Genomic DNA, 16,117 nt, shown 5'->3' with positions numbered 1-16,117 from the left:
ATGTATAAATTGTTACCTATCTGCTCATAAAGTAAACAAAATCTTTCAGACTATTTAATGTGCGATTGTTTAGGTAAAATACACATCCATACATACTCAGCAGTGATCTTTTAATCCTATAACAAATCTAATATTTGATAATATATAGCAATTTTCTTCTGACAAAAATTGGAAAGAATCAATTTTAAATATTGTAGACTCTTGTGTATTTGGTGATGATGATAATACGTATGATGTCATAATATATGTTGCTACGGCTATAAATAGGGTGCATTGGGCAAAGGACTACAGTCCAATTTAATAGCTTACTTGTATTGCTGTGCCATAAAGCACAAATCAAACGAAACCAAACCCAAGTCAGTCCATGAATAAGATAATTGGATGGGCATTGTCTGTAACAGTCATTTTTGAATTGTCAAACAAGTTCCATAGTGTAGTTAACTTTCTTTCAGATCTATATTGTGTTTTCTTTCGCTCTGCAGAGGTTAAAATTTACTAAAGACAGAATTCAAATTTTACGTTGATTTATATTTTCTGACAGGAATTCAAATTTTACTTAGAGTTATATGTTCTGAATTTAAAATAGGTTGCAATATAGTTCTCGGTTCCCTACATGAATATGGCAATTTAAAGGCTATATGTACCAGACATTAAGCTTGGGTGGTATCAACTGTAAAACGTTACGTTCCCGTCTGATGCTAACAATTTCATAGCTCGGAAGAGGGCGTGGCTCAAGAGATAAACTTTGTAGAGGACCTTATAGGACCTGCTTTCCGTAAGTGATATATTCGAAAAGTAAAAGCAAAAGAGATTTTTATCCCAATATATCATGTTTCAATATAACCCCACGTGGTCATTGTCTTAAACCGTACGGATAAAAATAGTAACATGGCTGCTATGTTTCAAAAAGTATACCGGCGTACCGTATTCTCTCACTACTATCCAAAAAAAACAACAACAAACAACCGAATCAAACATCAAATGTAGCAAGTTACGTGATAATGAAAGTTGAGCAACTTGTTTATTTATCATTTATATCAATTAATGTATATCAAAGTTTGAATACCACGACCGTTATTCTCTACGTTGTTTTTTTTTGTCAATGTGCGACATGTAAATCGTGTGATAATGCTTGTACGAGTGTAAGCCATCAAGTCGCTCACCTTATTCAACCAAGCGGGAAGCGATTTGGCCCTTGGTACGAGATATACGAGACTTGTATTTGGAAAGCGGTGAAAGGGAACAAGTTTTCTATTGATCAATTATTTTGGTATTTCCAAAGCATTTTTGCAAAAATGTGTTATCAGTTATGATCAAATACTTCCGAGTAATAAAACTACCGTTATAAATGATGAAATTGTCTATTTAGAACGGAGTAGTCAATTCGCCGAGATTATGGAACCAGCAAGAATATGAGAAACGAATATAAAGCTAACTGAAGACGATGTTCTCAGAGCGAAATTAACTTACAGCTTTTTTGGACACATATCAACATAGTTCACAGAGTATAAGCCATATCAGGAGACGCATCACAATGTGCACACCCCAGTTTTGTTCTGTTTGTCCTTAAGCAATGTTACAATACTCCTGGGTAAATTCTTTTTATAGCAACAAGGCGAAGTCGTAACCTACCCTATTGCATCACGTTGTTTGGTATATAATATTTTTAGATTTATAACCCAGGAAAAGGTCCCGTGTGTTTTTTTTTTTTTGTTATTTTTTTTAATTTTTTTTATTTGGTGCTTTACAAAGAAGAACACAATTAGGTTATTTTGGAGTCATGTGCCTTGCCCAATGACACACAGCGATAGCTGACCAAGGCTTGATCGATAATAGGATTCGAACCCGCACTGTTTCAGTCGTTACTTCTTCACGTTAACCAATGAACCGGCTTCTGTTTACACTGTAAGGATCACTTGCTGTCAGAAAGACTATAAATTTTCGTTGGAGTGCATACTTAATTTGCAATGAACGACTACCTTAAGAGCTACAGGTAGGGTGCACCCTACGGCCTTGTTTTGATATGTATTCTGTAAAATCACTGCTTCTACACTAATTTGTCCGCTATTGCGCTGCGCTACTGTGTCTATGCATTTCTATAGACTCTTTCTTAATTGAACTCGATACAGTCGTCCCCTCAGGTCTGCCCTCCATGCTGCTGAGGAAAAACAAATCATCCAACCGTTAGTGAAATGAAATCCTTGTACATCTAGCTAAACGCGGGGGCGGCCCCAGGTATTGTTTACAGGTATAAGAAAAGTTTTCCCGCCGATAACGTTCATTGGCTGACCGACGGACCCACCTTGAGAACCAGTTAGTTTGTTTTGCTGTTAGAAAAGGTTACAGAGAGTAGGGTCTGTAATGAAATCAGTATTATATCCAAATAATAAAGAGCAAATCTGCACTGACTTTGGAATCCCGTACAACTAAACTAGCGCGACAGCGATTAGATGCGATTAATAAACATCTCCCCGTCCGTGACTCTGTCAAACAAAAATTACAGGTACCACAAGAAGCAAAGGAGGGATTAGCAGAAAGTTCAGCAGAATTATTTAAACCGGTTACAGAAGCTTCAAAGGGTCTTCTTCCTCCATTAGAGCAAACCTCTAAAGCAACTGGAAAAATCACAGAAAGAACTTTAAAAAAAAACCCAAAAAGATTCTACGGGAAGTTTCAGTTGAAATAGCTGCTGCTCAGTCCCTGTTACAAGAAGAAATACAACAAGTGGGTGATGGTATTGGCCACATTGATACTGAAATCGGCGCTGTGAAGGATCTTGTTACGCTAAGACCAACATCAAAACCAAAACCACTAGCCCGATTTACCGAATAAGGTCGTAAACTATTTCAAGAGAGAACTATAGCGGTTGCTGCAGTAGGATATTCAGATCGTGATAAATTATTAGATCCAAACGCACCAGTGTTTCAGATAAAATTGGGTTTCTTTTGGATTTCGAAAGTACCGTTGTATATCTAGAATCACTGATAAATGTAGTGATAAATTTGCAAATTTAGAGAAAAAGTCGATGAAGTTAAAAGAGTTATATTACCTGGAGATATATTATTCCTAAACAGTACCAGTGGGAGTGGTCTTGTTGCCCCGTGCCCCAGTAACTTCCTTGCCGACGTTGATCGACCTGAGATATTAACTGGTGGGCGACAGGCTGGTAATAATTCCCCTGAAATTATCAATGAAGTAGCGGCTATTTGACAGTGATTATTTACCGGTGGTGCCATGGATATTAATGTCTATTGGTCACTTATCGATGAAATTGCCGATGACTATTAAAGTGATTGATCACAATTAAATCACTTACAGAAAAATAACAATGATCATACACAATACTCAACATCGACCTACTCAGAGTGATAAATTCCCGATTGCCAGTATATAACGCGATCTACGGCGATGGGTTCGGTGACGTTATTGAAGGCTTATTCAGAGGGATGGCCCCAAAAGCGACACCAATTGTAAAACAACTAGGAATGAAATAGGAACGATATTGGGTCTAGCAAGATATTCCGATGATTATTCAAGGTCAGTCGGTCCACCAATGATGTATGTGAAGGATACTACTGATCATTCTAATGATATACAATGACACACACACCCCACCCCCCCGCCAAAACAACGCTGCTGAGGCCGCCGATGTGGCTCTGTGGTTCATGGTGCTAATTCAGAATTTAACTTAGGATTTACTGCACGACGAGCAATGTTAAAAGGTGCGGGTAGAAAATTTTCATACGCAATTCCACTCTCCCATATTTTTAGATTTTGCATAAGTGTCAGAAAGGTTATTTTCGGAGCCAAGCATACATATGTACTTGTAAGAGAAGCTATAGACGATGATGCAAACTGGCGCCCTGATCCTGGGGTTGATGCTTGTAAAGTAATACTGGCAATACTTTCACTGCGGATGCAAACAATGATAAAGTCGCTCACCGAATAGCAATGGACCAAGATGGTAAGTGAACATTGTCATGGTTGCCGACAACCACCGATAGTGTTCCGAGTACTACGAATGGTTCTTTTATATGGCAAATAGCATCTCAGCAAGATGTCTCTGCCCCGCGACATATATCTCTAGCTTTTCAAGATGCTAACCAAGCAAACTCACAAACACACAGGACAAACTTGTTGTTACTGAAGTTTCGTTAAGGTTAATCGGGCATTAAGAACCCTACGATGACATGTTATTGAATTTTGATCATAATCATCTTGCACGCGCATGTCTTCTTTGGTGACATTCAAGGGACGTTATCAATCTGTGGATTCTGGTCTACAAATATCACAGCTGCAGTTTTTGACGCGGTATCCAATTTATTCCGTTTCGTTGGAATATTTGGATTTATTTAGGCAAAAGCTGTTGATATACACTTTCGAGCTCATGTAGCACGATCACCTATTGATAATTACAGAGCCATCACTGTCAGACAAAACAATGCTGCTTGAGGGGATGGGTTAGCGAATGAGAGTTATTGATGCCCCAGCGGATAACATGTAACTGGGTCGTTTTCGTATCCGATCCGATCAGTAATTACATCGCCGTTGATGACATTTGTTATAACGTCATATCATCGCGTGAATGTTACTATTGTCAGATTAAAAACCTACAGTCGGCAGCGAAAAAAATCTGGAATAACAATCTTGTTGAAATCATCGACGTTCAATGGTCCAAATAAAATATGACTGACCGAACGCCAACTCAGACGCTTTAATGATCCCATATGATCAGCGACTGGTGTACGACTCGATCTTTCTGCAGGTGTTATATAGGGCACAGCAATGATGGACGGTATATTCCCATTTCTCGCAGCTATACCAACGTTAATAGCCGCTGAAACCTCTGCTGTTGTAAAGGCTGTTGCACTTCGTGCAGTAGAAACTGCTGCTAGACTGCCATTAAAGAAGGCTACAGGGCAGGGATCAAAAACTTCTTCTGAAAAAATGGGGTGAGGTCTACGAACAGGGTGTATATTTCCACTTCTAGCAGCTGTGTCACCAGGGTCATTCGCCGCTGCAATCCCTGCTATTGTAAAAACAACCACTGGGATGGAAGTAAAGAAAGCTAATGCTCACGGATTGAAAACTTCATCCATGAAAAGGGTGGGCGGGGTATAAAATTGCCTTGAACTCCAACTTCGTGGTACGGTCGGGATCTAAGGTTTCAAGGAACGTTTCGCTAATGAAACTTCAACAAGTAAGGCTTCCTATGCCTACATTTGATTTACTCGAAGGTGCTCGTCGATTAAACATTAAAACCTTTCGAGGAGTTTTTATGCGCGATCAATAACCTGACAAGACAAATCGTGTCGAAACTGGTATCATTAATCTTGACTCTCAGTCAGGTCCGGGCACTCACTGAGTTGCGTATGCTGTTGACCCATGTGGTATTGTTTATTTTAATTCGTATGGGCTCGCCCCGCTGATAGAATGTTTGAACTATAGTAATAGAATGCAGAGCTTCTCACCGATCTGGTATTCCATTTCCAACACAAACAATAACAGTTCAGCCTGTATGCGGTCTAGAAGCACTGGCTGTACATGATGCTGTATTAAGATTGCCCCATCTGCCATACCCATAAAGCTATGCACGATTATTCAAGCAGACGTTACATCCGTCAGTCGTTGTAAACAGGTTAAACGTTTATAATCTGGCAGATCTTCTTCTACAGCTAGATCTAGGAGTGTTAAAAACCTTAGCCTCGGCGACACTGGTTTGTCTAAATATTTCACTATAGATGAGCTTTCTGATCTTACTAGTCTTGCTGAGATTAATCAAGATGAAGTGGATATTTGTCAGGACCAGCACGGTAGGCTAATGGCATCCAACGTTAAACTCGCTGATATTATTCGACGAATTCTCGGGGTCACATCTGATAATATTCCAGTATTTACTGATGATGAGAAAATCAAGGACTCCAGTGTATCAATCGCAGCTATCAGAAAAAACATTACGAAAAGTGTTGACAATTGTGCACAATAAGCCGGTGACACGATGGCCGACGAACTCGACGTGAATAGAAATAAAGCTGGTAATGTGAGAGAACCAAACTCGGGTGAAGACGATGCAACCACATTATACGTCCACAAAGATGACCATGCAAGAAGACTTCGTTAATGATACTTAATAACGGATTATCTAATTTTAGATCCGATTATACTAATTTTGCGACCGCATTTATTAATTCTCGCAGAACCATAAATAGTCACCGTTGAGTTCTATGGAAACCCAATGGTGGATAACTGTGACGTTCTGTCGTATTGGGGTGGGGTTCTCCCAATATAATTTAATTAAATTAAATTGAAAGTTCCACCCTGGCTCGTTAGGTTAGAAAGTTAAATTAGTGATGATGTAGATTTACAGCTCTGAGCCCCCAGTCAGCAATGCCGACGGTTAAATTATAGAGAACACGAAGATGAAATTCAATCAATAACAATTTAATAAATGTGATAATTTTAAAAAAAAACGATAACTTCCAATCACTCGTCTTTCCGACGACCAAGTGACAGCCTAATTGATCCCGTGATTTACAGTGTGAGTTCGATTTTCCCCCTGTCCTTGCATCTATTCCCGCTGATTCTTCCTTCTTTCCGTTCCTCTAACTCCTCCTTTGTCTCTGTTTCCCTCTCTACTATCTCCTCCTTCAACTTCGCTCCAGACTTCACTTCACCTTTCTTCTCCTTTCCTCCGTCTCTCTATCCGAGACTACGGGACTAAACTTTAACTGATCTGTCCCTCAAAGCTTCCTGTGAAAAACCACAAGGCGTTAACAAATGTTTTATCGAACCTCACCTCACACTATATCGACAATTAACCATCAGATAGCTGTCACTGTTTCGGCCACGCATGCATACACATCGAAATTCACACACACTTCTTGCTGGGTAAACAATGGCGTAATAACACAGTATCAGCGAATTGTTATACAGACATCAATACATTGCGTCACGTCAGTATATACACATATATATTTAATCTTATCGTACTACAATCTGACAAAATCAGACGCATGTCTGTACATCACAAATATTCAACAATGGCAAAATCTATAATCGTATGAACATATGTGTTAGTCTACTATAAAATACCCACATAGTAAATTACAATATTAACTCTTACGACGGCTAGCAAGCTATATAATTCTTTACAAATATCAACTCATTTCTTCAAAATATGCAAACATATTAACAAAACAAAGTAATTCTTCGTACTACGATTCTAGTAATAATAAAGTATACATACGACCTACAATTAAAATGCAGTTGCATTCCACAAAGACCGAACAAATATCTACTGACCGTTTGAAGCTTTCTGTACTTAGACCTTCCCGCTCTAAGATTTTCCCGCCAATAACGAATGGCTATTCGGAGTTACGCTAACCTTTTCTCTGGGTAATTTCTCTCAGCGAACTAACTTTTGCCGGAAAACGCAGGGATATCATTTTACCCAAATCAAGGTCTCCCCCCATCTCGATTATGATTGGGTGGCGCTGTGCCCCTGTCCAATCGTCGTAGCGGCCAGTTCAACCTGTCTGTCTGTTTGCAGGGGAAAGAAGTTAGGACACTCCCACTTCTTCAGGCAATTTCTTTTGATCTTGGAAACATTTCGACACCTAGGTGATAATTGGCTGTCTGTGACTTTGCAACTCCGATGTCCAGTTCTTCTATTCTAGCCACAACAATCTTACGTAACGGATTAGTGCTAGCCTTCGGCAATGTTAGACATCAAACAATGACCCATCAGAATTACCTTGATTATACATATTTCAAACTGGGCTACTCTGGGTCGGGGTAAACATGACACCCCCCACGCTTGAGAATAAAATCGGGATTTTAGTCCCTTAAAATTACTTCAAATGCAATGGCATTAATACACGAAATAAAGAACATAATTATCGCGACACTACACACTGAGTGCGAACATGAATATAAATATAAATATAAATATATATATATATATATATATATATATATATATATATATATATATATATATATATATATATATAGCGATCTATACCATTGCAGCGCTCCTGCTCATGAAATCGGCGCCTACGTTCTCAGTTCCTTTCACGTATCTGATCTGCATCTAGTATTGTTGTAAGAACAGCGACCATCGCATCAATCGTCCATTCGACAATTTCGCCTGCGCGATATACGCGAGTGGTTGGTGGTCTGTCTCCAATATGAACTTCCGCCCGTATAAGTACCGCTCGAACCGTCATATACCGAACACGATTCCGAGGCATTCTCTCTCCGATACGGAGTAGTTCTTCTCGGCAGCTGACAACTTCCGACTGCCGTACGCGACAGGAAAAAGCGTCTCATCGTATTCCTGTAGTAGTACTGCTCCCAGCCCCGTGTCACATGCGTCGGTGCGAAGAACGAAGTCTTTTGCCAGATCCGGTAGACGGACAACTGCGTCGGATGTAAGTCTATCCTTCAGCGTTTGGAAAGCATGCTCACATGCATCTGTCCAAATAACCTTAGTCGGGGCACGTTTCTTGGTTAGGTCAGACAACGGTCCCGCAATCGCGCTGAAATTGGCCACATACCTCCGGTAATACCCGGCCAATCCCAGAAATGACCTCACCTCAGTTTTCGTGGTGGGCCGTGCGGTGTTTCTCAGCTGCTCCACCTTCGACTTCTCTGGGGACAGCGTACCTTGGCTCAGGGTATGTCCCAAATAGTCCAATGTCCGGAACCCTAGGTGACATTTGGAAGGGCGAGCTGTCAATCCCGCCTGACGCAGCCGCTCCAAAACGTCAGCTAACATAGTGAGGTGTTCACCCCACGTCGCTGTGGCTAACAAGAGGTCATCCATGAAGTTGTGGACACCCCTATCGCGCAAGGGTTCCAACAACTTCCGCATCATCCTAGTAAAGACGCTGGGCGCGTTCTGTACCCCGAACGGCATGACCAACCATTGGTAGGTCTCGTCGGGAGTAGCAAAAGCTAGCTTTGCCCTATCCTCCTCCCTTACCGGAATTTACCAATAGCCCTTGGACAAATCCAGCTTGGAGAAATATTTCGCTTTCGAGACAGAAGCGAAAATGTATTCCGGGTCAGGTAGCATTTCGACTTGAAATTCTGTCACCTGATTTAGCTTCCGGTAGTCGACACAAAACCGATGCGTGCGTCCTTCTTCTGCACTAGGACTACCGGAGAGCTGTACGGAGAGTCGGCGGGTTCGATCACTCCCAGAGCAATCATCTGCTCGATCTCCTCCCTTACGACTTGTCGTTTTGCGTGGGGCAAGGGGTAGGGTTTCCGCTGGACTGCCCGGTTATCCACCAGCTTTAACCCGAACTCGACAAGCGACGTTCTCCCGGGTATTTCCGTAAGCACATCGGAATACCCGGTTAGCAACGTATCAATCTCTTCCCGCTGTACCGCAGTCAACATGGGGTCGCACTCCTCGTCCGAGGGTGTCTCAGCCCTCGTTAACGGACAGCTCGGAACAGTGTTGGCACCTTCCGTATCGCCTTCGGCGTCCTCGGTGACTATCGTGGCGATAACAAAATCGCTGGCGGTCTCTCTTTCCCGGTATCTCTTAAGGAGATTGGCATGGTACAATTTCTCCTTCGTTGGTAGCCGTATCCGATATGTTTGACCTCCGACCTTCTCGGTGACAACGTATGGACCCCTCCAGGAAACTTGCAACTTGTTGTGTTCTTTGGGCAGCAGTAACAACACCTTGTCCCCTACTTCAAACTGGCGTGGTTTTGCGCGCTTGTAGTAATTCTTCGCCTGACGCGCCTTCGCTCGCTTGAGGTTCTCCTGTGCGAGGGAACAAACTTTCTCCAGTTTGTTGCGCAAGTCCGCAACGTATTGGTAGGTGGTGCGTACCTCCTCCACAGCGTGATCGTCCGTCCACAGTTGTCTCAGTATGGCGATTGGGCCGCGTACGGTCCTCCCGTACAGGAGTTCAAAGGGAGAGAATCCTAAACTCGATTGAGGTACTTCCCGGTAGGCGAAAAGCATGGCAGGAATATACCGATCCCAATCCTTGGGGCGGCCTTCGCACAGCTTCTTGAGCATGTTCTTTAGGGTCCCGTTAAACCGTTCGACCAGTCCGTTACATTGAGGGTGATACGGTGTAGTCGTGAGGTGCTTAATTGACATCAGTCGGTTTACCTCTGCCATCACGCGACTCATGAATTGTGTCCTTTTTTCGGTCAGGATCTCGTCGGGCACTCCAACTCTTGACCAAATCCCAAACAGCGCTTCCGCGACGGTTTCCGAATCAATATTACGCAGCGCAACGGCCTCCGGATAGCGTGTAGCGTAATCTACGACCGTTAAGATATACCGATTTCCGTGCGACGACGCGGGTTTTATCGGTCCGATCAAGTCCATCGCGACGCGTCTAAACGGTTCATCGATAAGGGGTGTACTCCCCAAGGGGACGGGTCGATGATCCGTTTTCGGTGCCATTCTCTGACACTTGTCACAGGAGAGACAGAACCGTTTGACGTTCCCCTGGACCCCTGGCCAGTAGAATCCTGTGACAAGACGGTCACGCGTCTTGGCAATTCCCATGTGTCCACCCATGAGACTCTCGTGCGCGAGTTTCAACACTTCCCCTCGCTTCTCTTTTGGTACGACGACTTGCTTAAAATGTTCGTTACCATTCCTGGCGTAGCGATACAAGATCCCCTTCTTGTATGCGAACTTCACCCCGCCATTCGGAGTTTCTCTCTCCGTCCCTGCTGCAGCGTGTTGGTGCAACTGCGCCAGAGTTGCGTCTTCCTGTTGCAGCTTCCTCAGCTCGGCCGGAAGGACGTTACTCACCGGTGTCGACGTAACTTCCATCGGCTTCGCTTTCGTCTGTCGACTCTTGGACCTGGTTTCCACAGCACTCACCGGCATCGGTGTGCAGGTTTCGGGGTTCGGTTGTGGCAACACATAACGACATCCCAGTATGACGTCATGCGACAAACCATCCAAGCATGCAGCTTCAATTTTCCCCTTAACGTACGGTGAATCGAGGTCAATGACAGCCACTGGCAATGAGTCACGCGCTATGTTCGCGTACTGAACTTCGATTACCTCCCCTGTGTAATCCTCGGGCTTAGCGTACTTCTTGTCGACAAGGGCTGGGACGCTACACCCAGTGTCATACAAGATTGTGGCACCTTCTCCGTTGACAGTAGCAGACGCGAGGTTGGCTGGGCTACAGCTTGTCTCCGGCTCGCGCTCCTTCCTAGCGACGCCATTCACCTGGGTCTGCCTGCCCTTGGGACAGTCCCTGGCAATATGCCGCGGGCGCTTGCAGTTGTAACACGTCGGCGGCCCTCGCCGACCTGCAAGTCCCGCTTTCGTAGGTGAGGCCTGTCCAGGTCTATGGTTGGCATCCTTACCTGTAGATCCCCCTCCGACCCTCCCGTCGCCCTGACGGTTACGGACAGCCGGCTCTACCTCAACCACACGGCGCGACTCAGTGGGTCGGGGTCGGTCCGCACCCCCGGAACCTCCACTTTTCGAGTGTGCCTGCTCGTATCGCTCCGCCATGCTAGCGATCTCTTCGAGCGTCCGGTGCTCTCTCTCTGCTAGAAAGACTGTCAACTCGCGACGGTAAGTACTCAGGACATGTTCCTTGAGTATAACCTCGCGTAGTCCGTCGTACGATTGTTCGACTTCGGCCATCTTCATCCACTTCTCAAATAACCCTCGAACACGGGTGTGGAATTGAGAGTGGGTCTCCGTTGCATTTTTCGCCGAGTCCCTAAAAAGTTTACGATATGTTTCGGCGGTCAGCCGATAATGGCAGAGAAGGGCCTTTTTGAGCGCATTATAGTCGTCAGCATCGTCTGCAGCTAAGCCGTGGTAGACTTCACGAGCTGCACCTTGCAAAAAAGCTGAGACATTAATCGCCCAATGTTGTTCAGGAATTTTATGAGCGTGAGCGAGTTTCTCAAACTGAACAAGAAAATCGTCGATAGATTCCTCCTTATCGCTGAACCGTGGCATACTTATCTGGACCATTCGGTGGTCGATGAAAGGTCGTCCGGTCCCTCCAGAGCTTGTGCTGGCGTCGTCCCTATCGGTGTCCCTAGCGGCTAACCTGACCTTCTCCATTTCGAGAGTGTGAGCAAGCTCTCGTTCTTTTGTGGCCGCTGATATCCTGGCCAACTCTTGGTCCGCTGCTATCTTAGCCAGCTCCAGCTCTTTCTGTGTTTCTCTTTCGGCGGCTATCCGGACCAGCTCCAGCTCTTTCTGGGTTTCTCTGTCCGCGGGTATCTTGGCCAACTCCAGCTCTCTGTCCGCTGCTATCTTGGCCAGCTCTCGGTCCGCTGCTATCTTGGCCAGCTCTCGGTCCGCTGCTATCTTCGCCAGCTCCTTCTCCGCTGCTTTTTCTGCCTTCCATTCCTTGATTCTTTCTTCAATAAATGCTGCCAGGCGATCTCCCTCGTATCCGAGATCTTCCGAACCCATGGCACGGTACTCCTTTATCATTTGCCTTTCTGTAGCCATATTGTTAAACTAACAGGATGTGATACCTTGTCTCGACCTTACTAACAGTGGACAGATATTACAAGTTCCCAGCCAAATACTTACCTGTCGACAACAACTAATTTCGTTCAGGTAAGATATTTGCTCGATATTTGCTTCACAATTACTGCAAGTATAATTAAAGATCTACCAAACATGCAAATATCAAATATAACAAACACAAGATGAGAAAATCATAAAAATTCAAAATACATAGGATGGAAAATATCTCACACTGTTCACTAATACTTCCTAACAAATAAACTTTTAGGTCGTAAAATAATATTTATGTCTAATTCAAATCCCGGACGGGGCGCCCACTGTGACGTTCTGTCGTATTGGGGTGGGGTTCTCCCAATATAATTTAATTAAATTAAATTGAAAGTACCACCCTGGCTCGTTAGGTTAGAAAGTTAAATTAGTGATGATGTAGATTTACAGCTCTGAGCCCCCAGTCAGCAATGCCGACGGTTAAATTATAGAGAACACGAAGATGAAATTCAATCAGTATCAGCGAATTGTTATACAGACATCAATACATTGCGTCACGTCAGTATATACACATATATATTTAATCTCATCGTACTACAATCTGACAAAATCAGACGCATGTCTGTACATCACAAATATTCAACAATGGCAAAATCTATAATCATATGAACATATGTGTTAGTCTACTATAAAATACCCACATAGTAAATTACAATATTAACTCTTACGACGGCTAGCAAGCTATATAATTCTTTACAAATATCAACTCATTTCTTCAAAATATGCAAACATATTAACAAAACAAAGTAATTCTTCGTACTACGATTCTAGTAATAATAAAGTATACATACGACCTACAATTAAAATGCAGTCGCATTCCACAAAGACCGAACAAATATCTACTGACCGTTTGAAGCTTTCTGTGCTTAGACCTTCCCGCTCTAAGATTTTCCCGCCAATAACGAATGGCTATTCGGAGTTACGCTAACCTTTTCTCTGGGTAATTTCTCTCAGCGAACTAACTTTTGCCGGAAAACGCAGGGATATCATTCTACCAAAATCAAGGTCTCCCCCCATCTCGATTCTGATTGGGTGGCGCTGTGCTCCTGTCCAATCGTCGTAGCGGCCAGTTCAACCTGTCTGTCTGTTTGCAGGGGAAAGAAGTTAGGACACTCCCACTTCTTCAGGCAATTTCTTTTGAACTTGGAAACATTTCGACACCTAGGTGATAATTGGCTGTCTGTGACTTTGCAACTCCGATGTCCGGTTCTTCTATTCTAGCCACAACAATCTTACGTAACGGATTAGTGCTAGCCTTCGGCAATGTTCGACATCAAACAATGACCCGTCAGAATTACCCTGATTATACATGTTTCAAACTGGGCTACTCTGGGTCGGGGTAAACATGACAATAACATTAAGCTTGCAGCAATCGAAGAAAAAACAATAGCGATTGGTGTTCCGCATACGACTCCGCCCACCAACTTTCTATACACAGTAGCATCAGGGCTCGGAACCTTGTCAAGGGATTATAACTCCCTCAAACATACCGCTGAGGTCACTGGTGTGTGCAGACTCTCCGTGTTTAGTGCTGAAAACTTTAGGATATTAACCGAAAAACTATGGCGCCATTCAACGGACGAAATTTCTGGAATTGTGTCAATCGTATTAAATCAAGGTATTGAAGAAACATTTATACTGGACCCCGATGATAAAACATTAACCGCAACCACTTATTGGTGGTGACTGAAATTTTTGTAGCATCAGTGGTTCCATTGCTCACTTTAAGTATCAAGACATAGAGTGCTAGCACACCATATGATGATCGACCCTTCACCATCGCATCCAACAAATTGCAATTCCACTTACATATTCGATAATGCCCGTGAATGACAGTGATCGCTGAGTGATGACATCAACGCGTATTTGGTAAAACAAAAACAAAATACCGTCGACGCATCCCGATTATTGATGCTGTTGTCTACGCTGCATCATACGCCGTTGCTGTAACGATGACGTTAATCCGCGCATGATCCTCATTACCTATGTGACAGCCCCAGTTGTGGGAATCGATATGGCTGTGATAACATGGGTTGCTTTAATCGCTAATATTATAGCCAATAAATTATCGACATGCGCGACTGACAAATTACACGAATATACAGAGATGCTATCCGCGGCAACACAAGCGTACGCCATATTATCATCGCTGATGTCTTCGGAGTCGAATGACGGTGTAATTACCGACTGAGAATTTGGTACTATGACTAAAATTTGCTATGACGTAACGGGGACAACCCCAAGTGCCTCCATCACTAGCCGGGGGAAGAGCAGCAGAGGGGGCGAATCGGACATTTTGTCCAATCGTTATTTGGCTTAATTATTACTTTCTGCACTCAACGATCTAGTGTCGTCAGCGCCTGGTAAAAAAAAAACGACGACGTCGTTGGGGGATCGTCGCGTCGTCATTTGGTTTAATTAACACCTTCTGCGCGCCGATCCCCAGCGTCGTCAGCGTCCGGTAAGCACATCGACGACCGCGTCGATGTCATCGCCCCCTCTGCTGCTAAGTGGTTATTTACAATGAAAATTATTTACAACTAACCGAATATTTGGTCAAGTCCGATACGATATCGTGTCCGAGGATCATGTAAATTTATCGTTATGAATCCATGTGGGGTCGACTGAGCATGACTAAAAAAGTTTCGAAAAACATTAAAGTCCATGTCACCGCCGCACCATGTCTGCCAAATATTTCGTAGCGTGTGTGTATCAACGCCGTTGAATACAGCAAGAATATTGCAGTTATCTCTGATTACTTTTGGAATCTGAGTGTATCGTTGAGTGACATATATCACGTCAGTGTTTTTATGCCTGCCTCTGGAAAATATCCTAGCTGGGTTCTTTTGATTGTCTAACATAACATCATCGTACACGACTAGATTGTTAACGTCGCCATCAATATCATCAATACCCGGTGCATCATTGATATCTGTAATAAACTCAATAACATTTTTTTTAGCGATCGCTGATGCATTCTCGTTGAAATCTTTCAACACCTCGTAGCATCGTTGATCATCTACGCTAGGAGCAACCAAATACAACTTATCCCACTTCATCCATCTCATTATTAAATTGAGTAACAATTGCGTCTTGCCGGATCCAGATGGTCCGATGATAATCATCCGGATCGAGTTTGGTAACGCTGCAACATGCTTAACTGGTTCTCTTGTTTTAGTCGCCGAAAAATCAATTATATTCATATTTCTATACATAAATTATGGATCTATATTGTGTGAAGTGTAGAGTACGTACTGGTACAAATGATATGACAACCGCTACAACAAGAAATAACAGATCGGCCCTTACTGGCAAGTGTGTACAATGCGGTACAAAGAAATTTAGATTTATTTCTATTAGACCCGGAGATGTTTTAAAAAAAAGCGAGGAGGTGACATCGCAGCCAAATTGGCAAAACTCCCCGGAACACCGTGGGCAAAGTATCCAGGAGAAAAACACCTCCCAGGATATAACTACTGTGGCCCCGGAACACGATTAGATATTAGACTCGATGATCAAAATCAGCCCAAACCCGGTGAGTATCCAATAAACGCTATCGATAAGGCGT

This window comes from Sinohyriopsis cumingii, chromosome 10, assembly GCF_028554795.1.
Source record: "Sinohyriopsis cumingii isolate HCF-2022 chromosome 10, ASM2855479v2, whole genome shotgun sequence".
Classification (NCBI taxonomy): Eukaryota; Metazoa; Mollusca; class Bivalvia; order Unionida; family Unionidae; genus Sinohyriopsis; species Sinohyriopsis cumingii.
Note: the sequence above shows the minus strand (reverse complement) of the source record.